Source organism: Aquarana catesbeiana, linkage group LG08, assembly GCF_042186555.1.
Source record: "Aquarana catesbeiana isolate 2022-GZ linkage group LG08, ASM4218655v1, whole genome shotgun sequence".
Classification (NCBI taxonomy): Eukaryota; Metazoa; Chordata; class Amphibia; order Anura; family Ranidae; genus Aquarana; species Aquarana catesbeiana.
Genome location: NC_133331.1, coordinates 134,564,699 through 134,577,980, shown reverse-complemented (window position 1 = coordinate 134,577,980; position 13,282 = coordinate 134,564,699). Strand labels below are relative to the sequence as shown.

At 44.4% G+C, this 13,282-nt stretch overlaps 1 protein-coding gene across 4 annotated transcripts in view; it reads left to right on the top strand.

The window, feature by feature from the left end:
* PLCE1 (phospholipase C epsilon 1) overlaps window positions 1-13,282 on the top strand; it is a 945,493-nt gene that overhangs the window by 352,760 nt on the left and 579,451 nt on the right. The gene's annotated exons all lie outside the window — the stretch shown is intronic.

Genomic DNA, 13,282 nt, shown 5'->3' with positions numbered 1-13,282 from the left:
TCGATATGTTTTGACTACGTTTGTTCTTTTTACTTTTATTATTAAATAAGTGTGATTTAACTGTACTTCTATTTCGGTCTGATTTCATGATTCCTGACAGTAGGCGAAGGCCATGAATTCAGAAGACACAGTCAATCCACTTGTTGGTAATATTTTTTCCAGATTTGATGAACTGGATCACCACATGGATCAGTTCACCATGGTGTTACAAACAGTGGAATCTCCCACTGTGGCCGCCCCGATACAACCTATGTTGAAGGCCTGTTCATTGATGCTGCCTTTGTATCAAAGCACTCGATTCCGCTGCAGCTGCATGATACTCCACTTGCCATTGAGGCTCTTGACGAGAGACCTCTACAGCCTGCCCATGTGACTAATAAAACGGTTCTGTTGTCCATGGCTGTAGGGGCTTGTCATCATGAGATAATCCAAGTCCAAGTTATTTCCTCACGTAAGTTTCCGCTGTTTATTGGTTATCCTTGGTTACAGAGGTACAACCCCTCTTTTGATTGGCCCCATGCTGAGGTTCTCTCCTGGTCACCACAATGCAGTGAGACATGCTTCCAGAAAGTAGCCAAGGCCCTGTACACGCGATTTTAGCAATGTCTTTGACAAAGGTCAAGCCAGAAGTTTGCCTCCACACCAGCCTTATGATTGCACAATTGACCTTCAACCTGGTGCCATACCCCCTCGTGGCCGGGTTTACCCTTTTTCGGTCTTGGAGGATAAGGCCATGGAGGAGTATGTTGCAGATGCACTTTCTCGAGGTTTCATCCGCAAAGCCTCGTCTCCTGCTGGTGCTGGTTTCTTCTTAAAGAAGAAGAGTGGTGAACTGAGACCTTGTATTGATTATAGGGGTCTCAATCATTTCACGATTAAGAATGCCTATCCGATTCCATTGATTACAGAGTTATTTGACCCCTCAAGGAAGCAAATGTTTTCATGAAGCTTGATTTGAGAGGGGTATACAATCTCCTGAGGATTAAGGAAGGCGACGAGTGGAACTGCGTTTAATACCAGAACAGGCCATTATGAGTACCTCATAATGCCTTTTGGCCTTTGTAACGCCCCGGCAGTTTTCTAGGAATTTATTAACGTTGTCCTCTGAGATTTGTTGCAGTTATGTGTGGTGGTCTATCTTGATGATATCCTCATATTTTCCAAGTCCCTGGAGAACCACCACACAGATGTCTGTCGTGTGCTTCAGAAACTAAGAGAGAACAATCTCTATTGTAAGCTGGAGAACTGCGAGTTCCATTGTGAACAGGTTAAATTCCTGGGTTATGTCATTTCCACTGCTGGTTTTTCGATGGACCTAGAGCAACTTTCGGCAGTCCTACAGTGGCCCTGACCCATGGGTTTACGTCCTCGCGTTTCCTGGGCTTTGCCAACTATTATCGGAAGTTTATTTGGAACTTCTCGTCTCTGGTCAAGCCCCTGACTGATATGACTAGAAAGAACGGTAACCCACAGAGTTGGTCTTCGGAGCCCATTAAGGCCTTTGAGAGTCTCAAGGCTGCCTTTGTTTCTGCTCCTGTGTTGGCACATCCTAATCCTACGTTACCTTTTATCCATGAGATTGATGCTTCTGAGACTGGTGTTGGCGCCCTTCTGTCTCAACATCCTACCTCTGAGAGCGCTATGCATCCTTGTGGCTACTTTTTCAAGAAATTGTCACCTGCAGAGTGCAATTATGAGATTGGTGACAGAGAGCTGTTGGCAATCATTTTACCCCTGAAAGAATGGAGACATCTCCTCGAAGGTACCACTGTGTCGGTTCTCATTCTTACTGACCATAAGAATCTCACATTCTTGTCTGAGGCTAACCGCCTCTCACACAGAAGGGCGCGATGGGCTCTTTTCTTGTCAAGTTTCAATTACATTGTCTCATTCTTATCCGGTACTAAGAATGTCAGGGCTGACGCCTTGCCACGACAATTTTCCTCTAAGTGGGAGTCAGTTTCGGTTTCTGGTTCCTGTGATTCCTCCTGATTGTATTCTGGCTAAGGTTCGCACCAGTCTCATGTCTCCTTTGGGTGACAAAATTTTTGCTGCTCAGATTCATGCTCCTCCAGAGAAACCTTGTGACCGATGCTTTGTCCCAGAGAGTCTCTGTACTGCCGTGCTCCAGATTTACCATTCTCCCAAGGCAGCTGGCCACCCTGGGAAGAATCAACCCATTTGGGCCATTTCCCAACAATTCTGGTGGCCTAGTCTACGTGCTAATGTAACTGCCTTCATAGCTGCATGTTCCATGTGTGCTCAGGCCCACAACACCTTCCAGGGGGCCTCCTACAACCAATACCCAATGGTGAGAGGCCCTGGACCCACCTGTCTAGTTATCCTTATGGTGGTTGACCGGTTCTCAAAGATCATTGTATTTGTATTCCACTCAAGAAGTTGCCCACTTCTAAAGAACCGGCTTCCATTTTTGCTTGGGAGATCTTTTGCTTACATGGGCTACCCAAGATGATTGTCTCGGACAGGGGTAGTCAGTTTGTCTCCTGGTCACTCAAAACTATCTCTTGCATTGCTGTTTAAAGACTGGCTTTGCTGAGATCCCTTCTGAAACCAGATCCTGCTTGCTGTTCCACTACTTTGATCCCTAACTTCTGGCTTAGCTGACTATCCGTTCCGGTTACTGAACTTTGGCTATGTTTTGACTACGTTTGTTCTTTTTACTTTTATTATTAAACAAGTGTGATTTAACTGTACTTCTGTCTCAGTCTGATTTCATGGTTCCTGACAGTCTTACTACTTCCTTGACAAATGCTTGTGCCGTTTCTACTGTGGATGGTGTGCCAATCATCGGCACATAGTGTACCATCTTGGATGACCTATCAATTATTACAAAAATGGTCGTGAAGTTTTCAGACGGTGGGAGTTCAACAATGAAATCCATGTTAATCATTTCCCATGTCTTACGAGGAATGGGCAAAAGCAGTGTTGTCAACCGCCCGTATTTTTATGGGCAGCCCGTAAAAACAAGGCACTTTTCTACCTGCCCGTAATGGCCTGTAATAGTAGAAAATTGCCTTGACTGGGTTGGCTTGGAATTGCTCATGTGCAGTTCCCGGAGTGGCCCGATCTGATCCTGTATTTGGCCAGCAGGCGGGGCTGCCCAGGGCTCGGAGGGTGGACTTGACAGAGGCTGGGCTGGCGGCACGCTACTACTGGCAAGGCGAGTGATGTCATGGTTCATCCCGCCAGGCATGCCAGAATTTAAAAACAGTCACCAGGAGGCGAGCTGTGCAGGAGGAACAGAGGAGCCCTCGTAGTGGTCTGTCCTGGCGATCCAGACTCCACGGGGGAAAGAGTGACCGCGTGACAGCCCAGGCACCCACAGCACGTATCAGCCCAAGGGAGGCACACCTTAAGGTAATAAATAGAGGAGGTGATGGTGGCAGGAGGGATGGTGTGATGGTGGCAGGAGGGATGGAGGCAGGAGTGATGGTGACAGGGGCGATGGAGGCAGGAGGGATAGTGTGATGGTGACAGGAGGTGATGGAGGCAGGAGAGATGGTGTGATGGAAGCAGGAGAGATGGTGTGATGGAGGCAGGAGAGATGGTGTGATGGTGACAGGAGGGATGGTGTGATAGTGACAGGAAGTGATGGAGGCAGGAGGGATGGTGTGATGTTGACAGGAGGGATGGTGTGATGGTGACAGGAGGGATGGAGGCAGGAGGGATGGTGGGATGGTGTGATGGTGAAAGGAGGGATGGAGGTAGGAGGGATGATGTGATGGTGACAGGAGGGATGGTGTGATGGTAACAGGAGGTGATGGAGGCAGAAAGAATGGTGTGATAGTGGCAGGAGGGATGGTGTGATGGTGGCAGGAGGGATGCTGTGATGGAGGCAGGAGGTAATGGAGGGATGGTGTGATGGAGACAGGAGGTGATGGAGGGATGGTGACAGGAGGTGATGGAGGGATGGTGACAGGAGGTGATGAAGAGATGGTGACAGGAGGTGATGGAGACAAGAGGGATGGTGTGATGGAGACAGGAGGTCTTTAGAATAACAGAAATATGTTTTTGACTTCACTATCTACCTTAAATCACATTGCTATTTGCATAGTGTACTTTTTGCACTACAAACTGTGATTTTGTAACTTTTGTAAAATGCCTGTAAAAACTTGGCTGTGCCAGTAAATTTTAATCTGGTAGGTTGGCAACACTGGGAAAAGGCCTTAGTAGACCCCAGGCTTTCGTCTTGTCACCCTTGTTTTGGATACATATTTCACAGGCCCTTACATACAGTTGCAATAAAAAGTATGTGAACCCTTTTGGAATGATATGGATTTCTGCACAAATTGGTCATAAAATGTGATCTGATCTTCATCTTAGTCACAACAATAGACAATCACAGTCTGCTTAAACTAATAACACACAAAGAATTAAATGTTACCATGTTTTTATTGAACACACCATGTAAACATTCACAGTGCAGGTGGAAAAAGTATGTAAACCCTTGGATTTAATAACTGGTTGAACCTCCTTTGGCAGCAATAACTTCAACCAAACGTTTCCTGTAGTTGCAGATCAGACGTGCACAACGGTCAGGAGTAATTCTTGACCATTCCTCTTTACAGAACTGTTTAAGTTCAGCAATATTCTTGGGATGTCTGGTGTGAATCGCTTTCTTGAGGTCATGCCACAGCATCTCAATCGGGTTGAGGTCAGGACTCTGACTGGGCCACTCCAGAAGGCGTATTTTCTTCTGTTTAAGCCATTCTGTTGTTGATTTACTTCTATGCTTTGGGTCGTTGTCCTGTTGCAACACCCATCTTCTGTTGAGCTTCAGCTGGTGGACAGATGGCCTTAAGTTCTCCTGCAAAATGTCTTGATAAACTTGGGAATTAATTTTTCCTTCAATGATAGCAATCCGTCCAGGCCCTGACGCAGCAAAGCAGCCCCAAACCATGATGCCCCCACCACCATACTTCACAGTTGGGATGAGGTATTGATGTTGGTGTGCTGTGCCTCTTTTTCTCCATACATAGTGTTGTGTGTTTCTTCCAAACAACTCAACTTTGGTTTCATCTTTCCACAGTATATTTTGCCAGTACTGCTGTGGAACATCCAGGTGCTCTTGTGCAAACTGTAAACGTGCAGCATTGTTTTTTTTGGACAGCAGTGGCTTCCTCTGTGGCATCCTCCCATGAAATCCATTCTTGTTTAGTGTTTTACGTATCGTAGATTCGCTAACAGGAATGTTAGCATATGTCAGAGACTTTTGTAAGTCTTTAGCCGACACTCTAGGATTCTTCTTCAACTCATTGAGCAGTCTGCCCTGTGCTCTTGCAGTCATCTTTACAGGACGCCCACTCCTAGGAAGAGTAGCAGCAGTGCTGAACTTTCTCCATTTATAGACAATTTGTCTTATCATGGACTGATGAACAGCAAGGCTTTTAGAGATACTTTTATGCAAGTCAACAATAAACCCTTTCCAGCTTTATGCAAGTCAACAATTCTTAATCGTAGGTCTTCTGAGAGCTCTTTTGTGTGAGGCATCATTCACATCAGGCAATGCTTCTTGTGAAAAGCAAATCCAGAACTGGTGTGTGTTTTTTATAGGGCAGATCAGCTGTAACCAACACCTCTAATCTCATCTCATTGATTGGACTCCAGTTGGCTGACACCTCACTCCAATTAGCTCTTGGAGATCTCATTAGTCTAGGGGTTCACATACTTTTTCCACCTGCACTGTGAATGTTTACATGGTGTGTTCAATAAAAACATGGTAACATTTAATTCTTTGTGTGTTATTAGTTTAAGCAGACTGTGATTGTCTATTGTTGTGACTTAGATGAAAATCAGATCACATTTTATGACCGATTTGTGCAGAAATGCATATCATTCCAAAAGGATTTACATACTTTTTATTGCAACTGTAGCCCTGACAGTTAGATCTTAAGCTAGGCCACCAAAAGGACCACTGCAAGAGATCCAGGGTCTTGCGTATTCCAAAATGCCCAGCCAGGTCATGGCACAGATTCAGGATTACTTGATGCAAACTTGAGGGAACAAACACCTTTTGCTCATGAAGGAACAAGGCGTCCTGTTCCTGCAACTGTGAGTCACATAGTGGACCCTCTTCCTTTGAGGCTTGCTTGAGCTGTGACACTAAATCTCGGAGTAACAAGAAACTCTATGGAGACAGAATGGTATCAGGCTGGGTAGACTCTGCCTCCTCTGGGAACATGCGTGACAGGGCATTGGGTTTCCCATTCTTTGAACCTGGTCTATAGGTAATATGAAATGAGAATCATGAAAAGAACAAAGCCCATCTAGCCCGGAGGGGTTTTAAACGTCTGGCTGTACAGAGGTGCTCCAGATTCTTATGATCTGTCTTATGACCCAACTGGGGTTCTCGGTCACCCTGTTCTCCTAATAGACACATGGTGACTTACACATTGGAGGGAACTGGAAGAAACCAACTTTAGGACAGGATTGGTCTGTTCGAGGAGACGATGAACCCAAGACACTGGCTCTTCCAGCAACAATGAGATAATAAAGCCCACATTGGTGGATTCAGCAGAGAAAGTCCTTGGTTGTAATGAAAAATAGAGCTGGCAAGCATTATGGAATGCCTGGAATTTAAGGCGGTCACCTGAGAAGCATTCTGGAGCAGGTACTCAAAGCTCTGGAGGAGAGACCACTACAGTGAGTGCAGTAACTGAAACTGGAGTGGAAGCTGATTCACCAGCGGCTGAAGCTGCAGCAGCTGAAGATGTGGTGCACAGGTTGCGGACGTGACCTTCAAGCTGAAGATAATCCTCCTAAAGTCCAGTCATTGCTTGAATCAGAGTTGTGATCTGCTGGCATAGTGCTTCCAAAAGAGAGACACCTTCAGTCTCAACCATGGCTGAATGGTACTATCACGTACCTTGCGACGACTGGAATGTTGTGGAGGCCTCTCTTGCACCTCCTGCCCAACACTCCTGAAGGTGGAGACAGAGAGTGTGAGGGCACGGAATGGCATGAGCCGGCTGGTGAAGTCCACACTTAGGTGGATGAAGATGGGGATCACAGTCTTGGGAACAGGATACTGAAGCAGCTTGGCATCAGAGCAGGAGATGGTAACAGAGGCGGTATGCAGGCAGCGGCAGCCGGGTAGCAAGGGACCGAGTCAGCAGACAAAGCAAGCCCAGTAAGCAGGCCAAGATCGGTAACAGCTGGGCAACACAGTACAGAATCAACAGGCAAAGACAAGTCCAGTAAATAGTCTGAGCTCAAAGAGATCAGGTGAACAAGATTAATGGTGGAGCAAAGGCAGAGTCCAGGAGGAAGCCGGGTCATACACGGATAAGCAAGTTCAATGGATCAGGTCACAGGAATACAGATACAAGCTGAAGACCATTCAGCAAATGCTCATGGTGACAGGCCAGTTTAAATAGGCAGCTGAGCACCAAGTATGCATGCTAATTCGTATGTGCACATGTGCATGGGCGAGTGCGTGCACGAATGCGAGCGTTTTGAACAGGAATAGTACATCTTTGCCTAGAAGTATTAGCACGTGAACAATGCACATGCACACGAATATTAGCATAAGGTCGCACTGATTTTCTGGTGCTGGTAATCTGGTTTACCTTACACAGCCGGATGAATTCTGCAGTGTTTAGGGATATACTGTCAGCCCAGATTCAGCCAAATGCATCAAAGTTGATTGGACGGCGCTTCACAGTACAGATAGACAATGATCCAAAACACACTGCAAAAGCAACCCAGGAGCTTTTGAAGGAAAAGAAGTGGTATATTCAGCAATGGCTAAGTCAATCACCTGATCACAACCCAATTGAGCACCCATTTCACTTGCTGAAGGCAAAACTAAAGGCAGAAAGACCCACAAAGAACAACTGAAGACAGTTGCAGTTAGAGCCCAGCAAAGCATCAGAAAGGAGCAAACCCAGTCTTTGGTGATGTCTTTGGTAATGTCCATGGGTTCCAGACTTCAGGCAGTCATTGCCAGTAAAGAATTCTCAACAAAATATTAAAAATGAACATTTTATTTATGATTATATTCATTTGTCCAATACATTTGAGCCCCTGAAAATGAGGGCGCACTGTATAAAAATGATTGCAGTTCCTAAATTTGTACTTGATATTTATGTTCAACCCCTTGAATCCAAATGAATCCAAACCTTGTGTCCATATATACATGGACCTAACTGTAAATGCTGAGTGTTTTTTTTTCTGTTAGTAATATTTGTTTTTACTTATATTTTTACATTTTTGTCTTGAGTCTTCATGTAATTGTGCTGTTAAAGGTGACACTGCTCTAAAAAAATTCAAGGTCCGCTTATTTAGCTTGCTGCCTTCCCTAGTGCTAAAAAGCTGCAATATTTGAGAAAAATATTACTTGTAAGGAAAATGCATGGCACTTAGGCACAGGTGCTAACTACCTTACGTTTTGTGTGAAGGCACTTTTGCACTGTGCTGTAGCTTAAACCTTGTGAAATTTGGGCTGCTCAGCATTCTGTGGGATCATAATGTGGCAGCATAATGTTACCCCTTGCAGTAGGAAAGCTGGTGGAAAGTTAAAGTGTTACTAGACCCAGGACTGTACATTCACTATATCTGGTCTCCCACAGTACACAGAACATGGAAATGCAATAGTTTTAGTAAATATAAACTGTTAAATACCTTTTCTCATCTCATCACCAGTATATAGCAGTCTTGTGACTTTTATCAGTGTCTGGTTAAAGCTTGTAGGAAGAACTTTCATTCTGCTCTGACTGTTCGATGAGCCTGCAGGGCCCCTGACCCTCTGTCTGGACAGTGCTGATTGGCCCTATGCTGATCACATGCACTCTCCAAAGCAAAAAAAAAAACCTCTCTAGCAATACACATCAAACTGAGCATGTGCAACTTGTCCCCAAGGCTCTGTTCTATAAGGAGATGGGTTAGGGACAGTGGAATAAGGGGAGAATCAGAGAAGACAGGATCAAACAGCCTTTTTACACAATGCAAAGGATTACATCAGATTACAGCGAGTACAACAAGCATGCTTTACTGCATATACAGACTGATTTTACTGTTGTGGGTTTAGTAACACGTTAAGTATATTAATTGACATTCCTGTACTAATTCCGCCTTCTGAAACATCCTCCCACTGCCTCTGTAGTTCAGCAGTGGGTACTCACAAGTGAATATTTATCATAGAATTCAAGGTAGTAAATGTGTAGGAAACTTCAAGATCATTCAGATTAAAAGGAGTAGGCTAGAATAAACTGAAATACAATGTGGAAATGTGTATATGATTTTAATTATAGATGGGTCCAATTAAAAATTAGGACTATTAACAAAGAAAATGTAAGGAATATATAATAACCTAGTGTAAATACAGTATGTAAATGGTTAATTTAGAAAATTCCTTAGAAAATTGCTTACAAAAAATGTGAAAATAGAGGTTTAAACTAGCGGTGCACCGAGATTTTGGCCGCCGAAAATTATCGGCCAAATACTGTGTTTTCGGTATCTGTGGAAGTAAGAATAATGGCGATAATGGAGCTGAAAAGGGGGCTGTCCTAAAAGCTCCGGGTGCCACACTAGTCCTCCTGGCGTGCCCCTGTCACAGTCCTCCCCTCCCTCCTCCTCTCATTGTGAGTGTTCTCCTGGCGCTGTGAGCTCACGCTTTGTCACGAAGCTGGATTGAATCGCCGGGCGGACGCCATCTAGGAGGCGAGACATTGTTACAGCGGCCGCCCTGTGATTCAATCCAGCTCCGTAACACAGCGTGAGATCGCACTTAACGGCACTGGTAGGCTGCATCTCATAGGCTCCGGTGAAACTGCATGGGCACCGGTGAAACTGCATGGGCTCTGGTGAGACTGCATAGGCACTGGTGAGACTGCATCTCATCGGCACTGGTGAGACAGCATGGGCACTGGTAGGCTGCATCTCTTGGGCTCTAGTGAGGCTGCATTGATCTCTTGTATCATGTCTGCAGTCTCTGACCATCTCTAGTATCATGTCTGCAGTCTCTGACCACCTCCTGTACTATGTCTGCAGTCTCTGACCATCTCCTGTACTATGTCTGCAGTCTCTGACCATCTCTTGTACTATGTCTGCAGTCTCTGACCATCTCTTGTACTATGTCTGCAGTCTCTGACCATCTCTTACACTATGTCTGCAGTCTCTGGCCATCTCTTGCATCATATCTGAAGTCTCTGGCCATCTCTTGTATCATATCTGAAGTCTCTGGCCATCTCTTGTACCATGTCTGCCGTCTCTGACCATCTATTGTACTACAGTGGGGACGGAAAGTATTCAGACCCCCTTAAATTTCTCACTCTTTATTATATTGCAGCCATTTGCTAAAATCATTTAAGTTCATTTTTTTCCTCATTAATGTACACGCAGCACCCCATATTGACAGAAAAATACAGAATTGTTGACATTTTTGCAAATTTATTAAAAAACAAAAACTGAAATATCACATGGTCCTAAGTATTCAGACCCTTTGCTGTGACACTCATATATTTAACTCAGGTGCTGTCCATTTCTTCTGATCATCCTTGAGATGGTTCTACACCTTCATTTGAGTCCAGCTGTGTTTGATTATACTGATTGGACTTAATTAAGAAATCCACACACCTGTCTATATAAGACCTTACAGCTCACAGTGCATGTCAGAACAAATGAGAATCACGAGGTCAAAGGAACTGCCTGAAGAGCTCAGAGACAGAATTGTGGCAAGGCACAGATCTGGCCAAGGTTACAAAAAAATTGCTGCACTTAAGGTTCCTAAGAGCACAGTGGCCTCCATAGTCCTTAAATGGAAGACGTTTGGGATGACCAGAACCCTTCCTAGAGCTGGCCGTCCGGCCAAACTGAGCTATTGGGGGAAAAGAGCCTTGGTGAGAAAGGTAAAGAAGAACCCAAAGATCACTGTGGCTGAGCTCCAGAGATGCAGTCGGGAGATGGGAGAAAGTTGTAGAAAGTCAACCATCACTGCAGCCTTCCACCAGTCGGGGCTTTATGACAGAGTGGCCTGACGGAAGCCTCTCCTCACTGCAAGACACATGAAAGCCCGCATGGAGTTTGCTAAAAAAAACACCTGAATGACTCCAAGATGGTGAGAAATGAGATGCTCTGGACTGATGAGACCAAGATAGAACTTTTTGGCCTTAATTCTAAGCGGTATGTGTGGAGAAAACCAGGCACTGTTCATCCATTGAGCATCTCTGGAGAGACCTAAAAATGGCTGTCCACCAACGTTTACCATCCAACCTGATAGAACTGGAGAGGATCTGCAAGAAGGAATGGCAGAGGATCCCCAAATCCAGGTGTGAAAAACTTGTTGCATCTTTCCCAAAAAGACTCATGGCTGTATTAGATCAAAAGAGTGCTTCTACTAAATACAGAGCAAAGGGTCTGGATACTTAGGACCATGTGATATTTCAGTTTTTCTTTTTTAATAAATCTGCAAAAATGTCAACAATTCTGTGTTTTTCTGTCAATATGGGGTGCTGCGTGTACATTAATGAGGAAAAAAAATGAACTTAAATTATTTTAGCAAATGGCTGCACTATAACAAAGAGTGAAACATTTAAGGGGATCTGAATACTTTCCATCCCCACTGTATGTCTGCAGTTTCTGACCATCTCCTGTACTATGTCTGCAGTCTCTGACCATTTCTTGTACCATGTCTGCAGTCTCTGACCATCTCCTGTATCATGTCTGCTAGAGGTGCACCAAATGGAAATTTTGCTAATACTATTAGCAGTGTGTTTAAGTTTAAGTAAGAGATTGCAGACATACTACAGGAGATGGTCAGAGACTGCAGACTGCATTTTCATTAGCTTTTCTTGCACTAAAGGTGCCCATAACGGCCAACAATAAATTCATATTAATTTAAATTGATGACATTAATTACAAAGTCGAATATAATACAATGGAGAAAAAAAATATGTAAATATTTTTTTTAACAACTGTCATTTTCGGTTTCGGCACCAAAATTTCCCTTCCGTACACCCTTAGTTTAAACTTTCATTACATTCTTTTAACTGTTAGGCTACTTTTTTTGCTGCAGCGGAGATATGCCAGGGGCTCAGTGGCGCTGCCCATTGATCTCAATGGACAGGAGCGCTTCAGGAGCAGTGTATCAGAGGAGAGGCCCTTTACAGGCGCTATTTTTAGCGCTATAGCGCCTGTGAAGTGCCTCAGTGTGAAAGCAGAGCTGTGAAAATGTGCTACTGTGTACTGGTGGTTCCTGCAGTCCTAGTAGATTGTTTCAAGAAAAAAAAAAGATTGGATGTGTTTTAAAAAACAGATAACATAAATGGCTGCTAAGATTGGTAGAATAATTTGAGCCAGGGTGTTTCTGATTGTCCTTGAGGATCACGAAGGGACTTTGTTCACCGTACGAGCAAATTGGATGACAGAGCTTTTTTTGCCATCCCTCGGATTAACTGTGGTTTTGGGATTCTGATCATTCAAAAGAGAACTATGGCTTTCTGGTAAAAAAATAAATTAAATTATACTCACCTAGGTGGATGCAGCTTCAACCCAATGCTGCATCTGTCCCCTGTGTGCTCTGCAGTGAGTAATGAGCAATTAAACATTGCTGATCCCTCAGTTCTCCCCTCCACTCTGAGCAGAGAGCCGTGACTGTCAGTCTCCGGCTCTCTGCTCTCACCTCCAGCACATACTGGAGTGCTGGGCTATGGGGGGGGGGGCTGGCTCAGGCTCTCGGCAGATCACATTGAGGCTGAGCCAGGTGGCAATCCTAGGTTTCTGGGTGAATCCCGACCATATAGTCTGGATCTTTCTAGAGCCTGTACCAACTCCATTCCTGTGATCATAGGAGAAGTATAGCCAAAAAGCTTTGTCTATACTTCTCTTTTAAGGGCATGTAAGTGTTTTATTTTTTTTTACTTCTTTTTGTTTTATACATAGGGATAGAGAGGGCATTGTAATGGTATGGTATGATCAGCACTTTAATGAGCTGCAAGGTGGCCTGTGTTAGATACCTCATATGGTGGTAGATTTGCAGATGAGGTCATATAGTCATGGCTGTACAGCATGGAGCAAAGCTATACACTGCTTAATTCACACATTGGCATAAAGTAAACTCCCAGCTGTTTTGAAGCTGGTTATTCTGGCATGTGAGTCTTACTCAGATAACTAGTTCAAGAACAGCTCCCAGAGGCTGCCTAGCCCAGCAAAAATTATGCATAACTTAGGAATTGAAGTATCTGTATGTATCTGTCTATGTACATTTGTTCACACATCTAGTAACCTTTGAATTCATAATTTACAGTGACTTTAATCATGCATT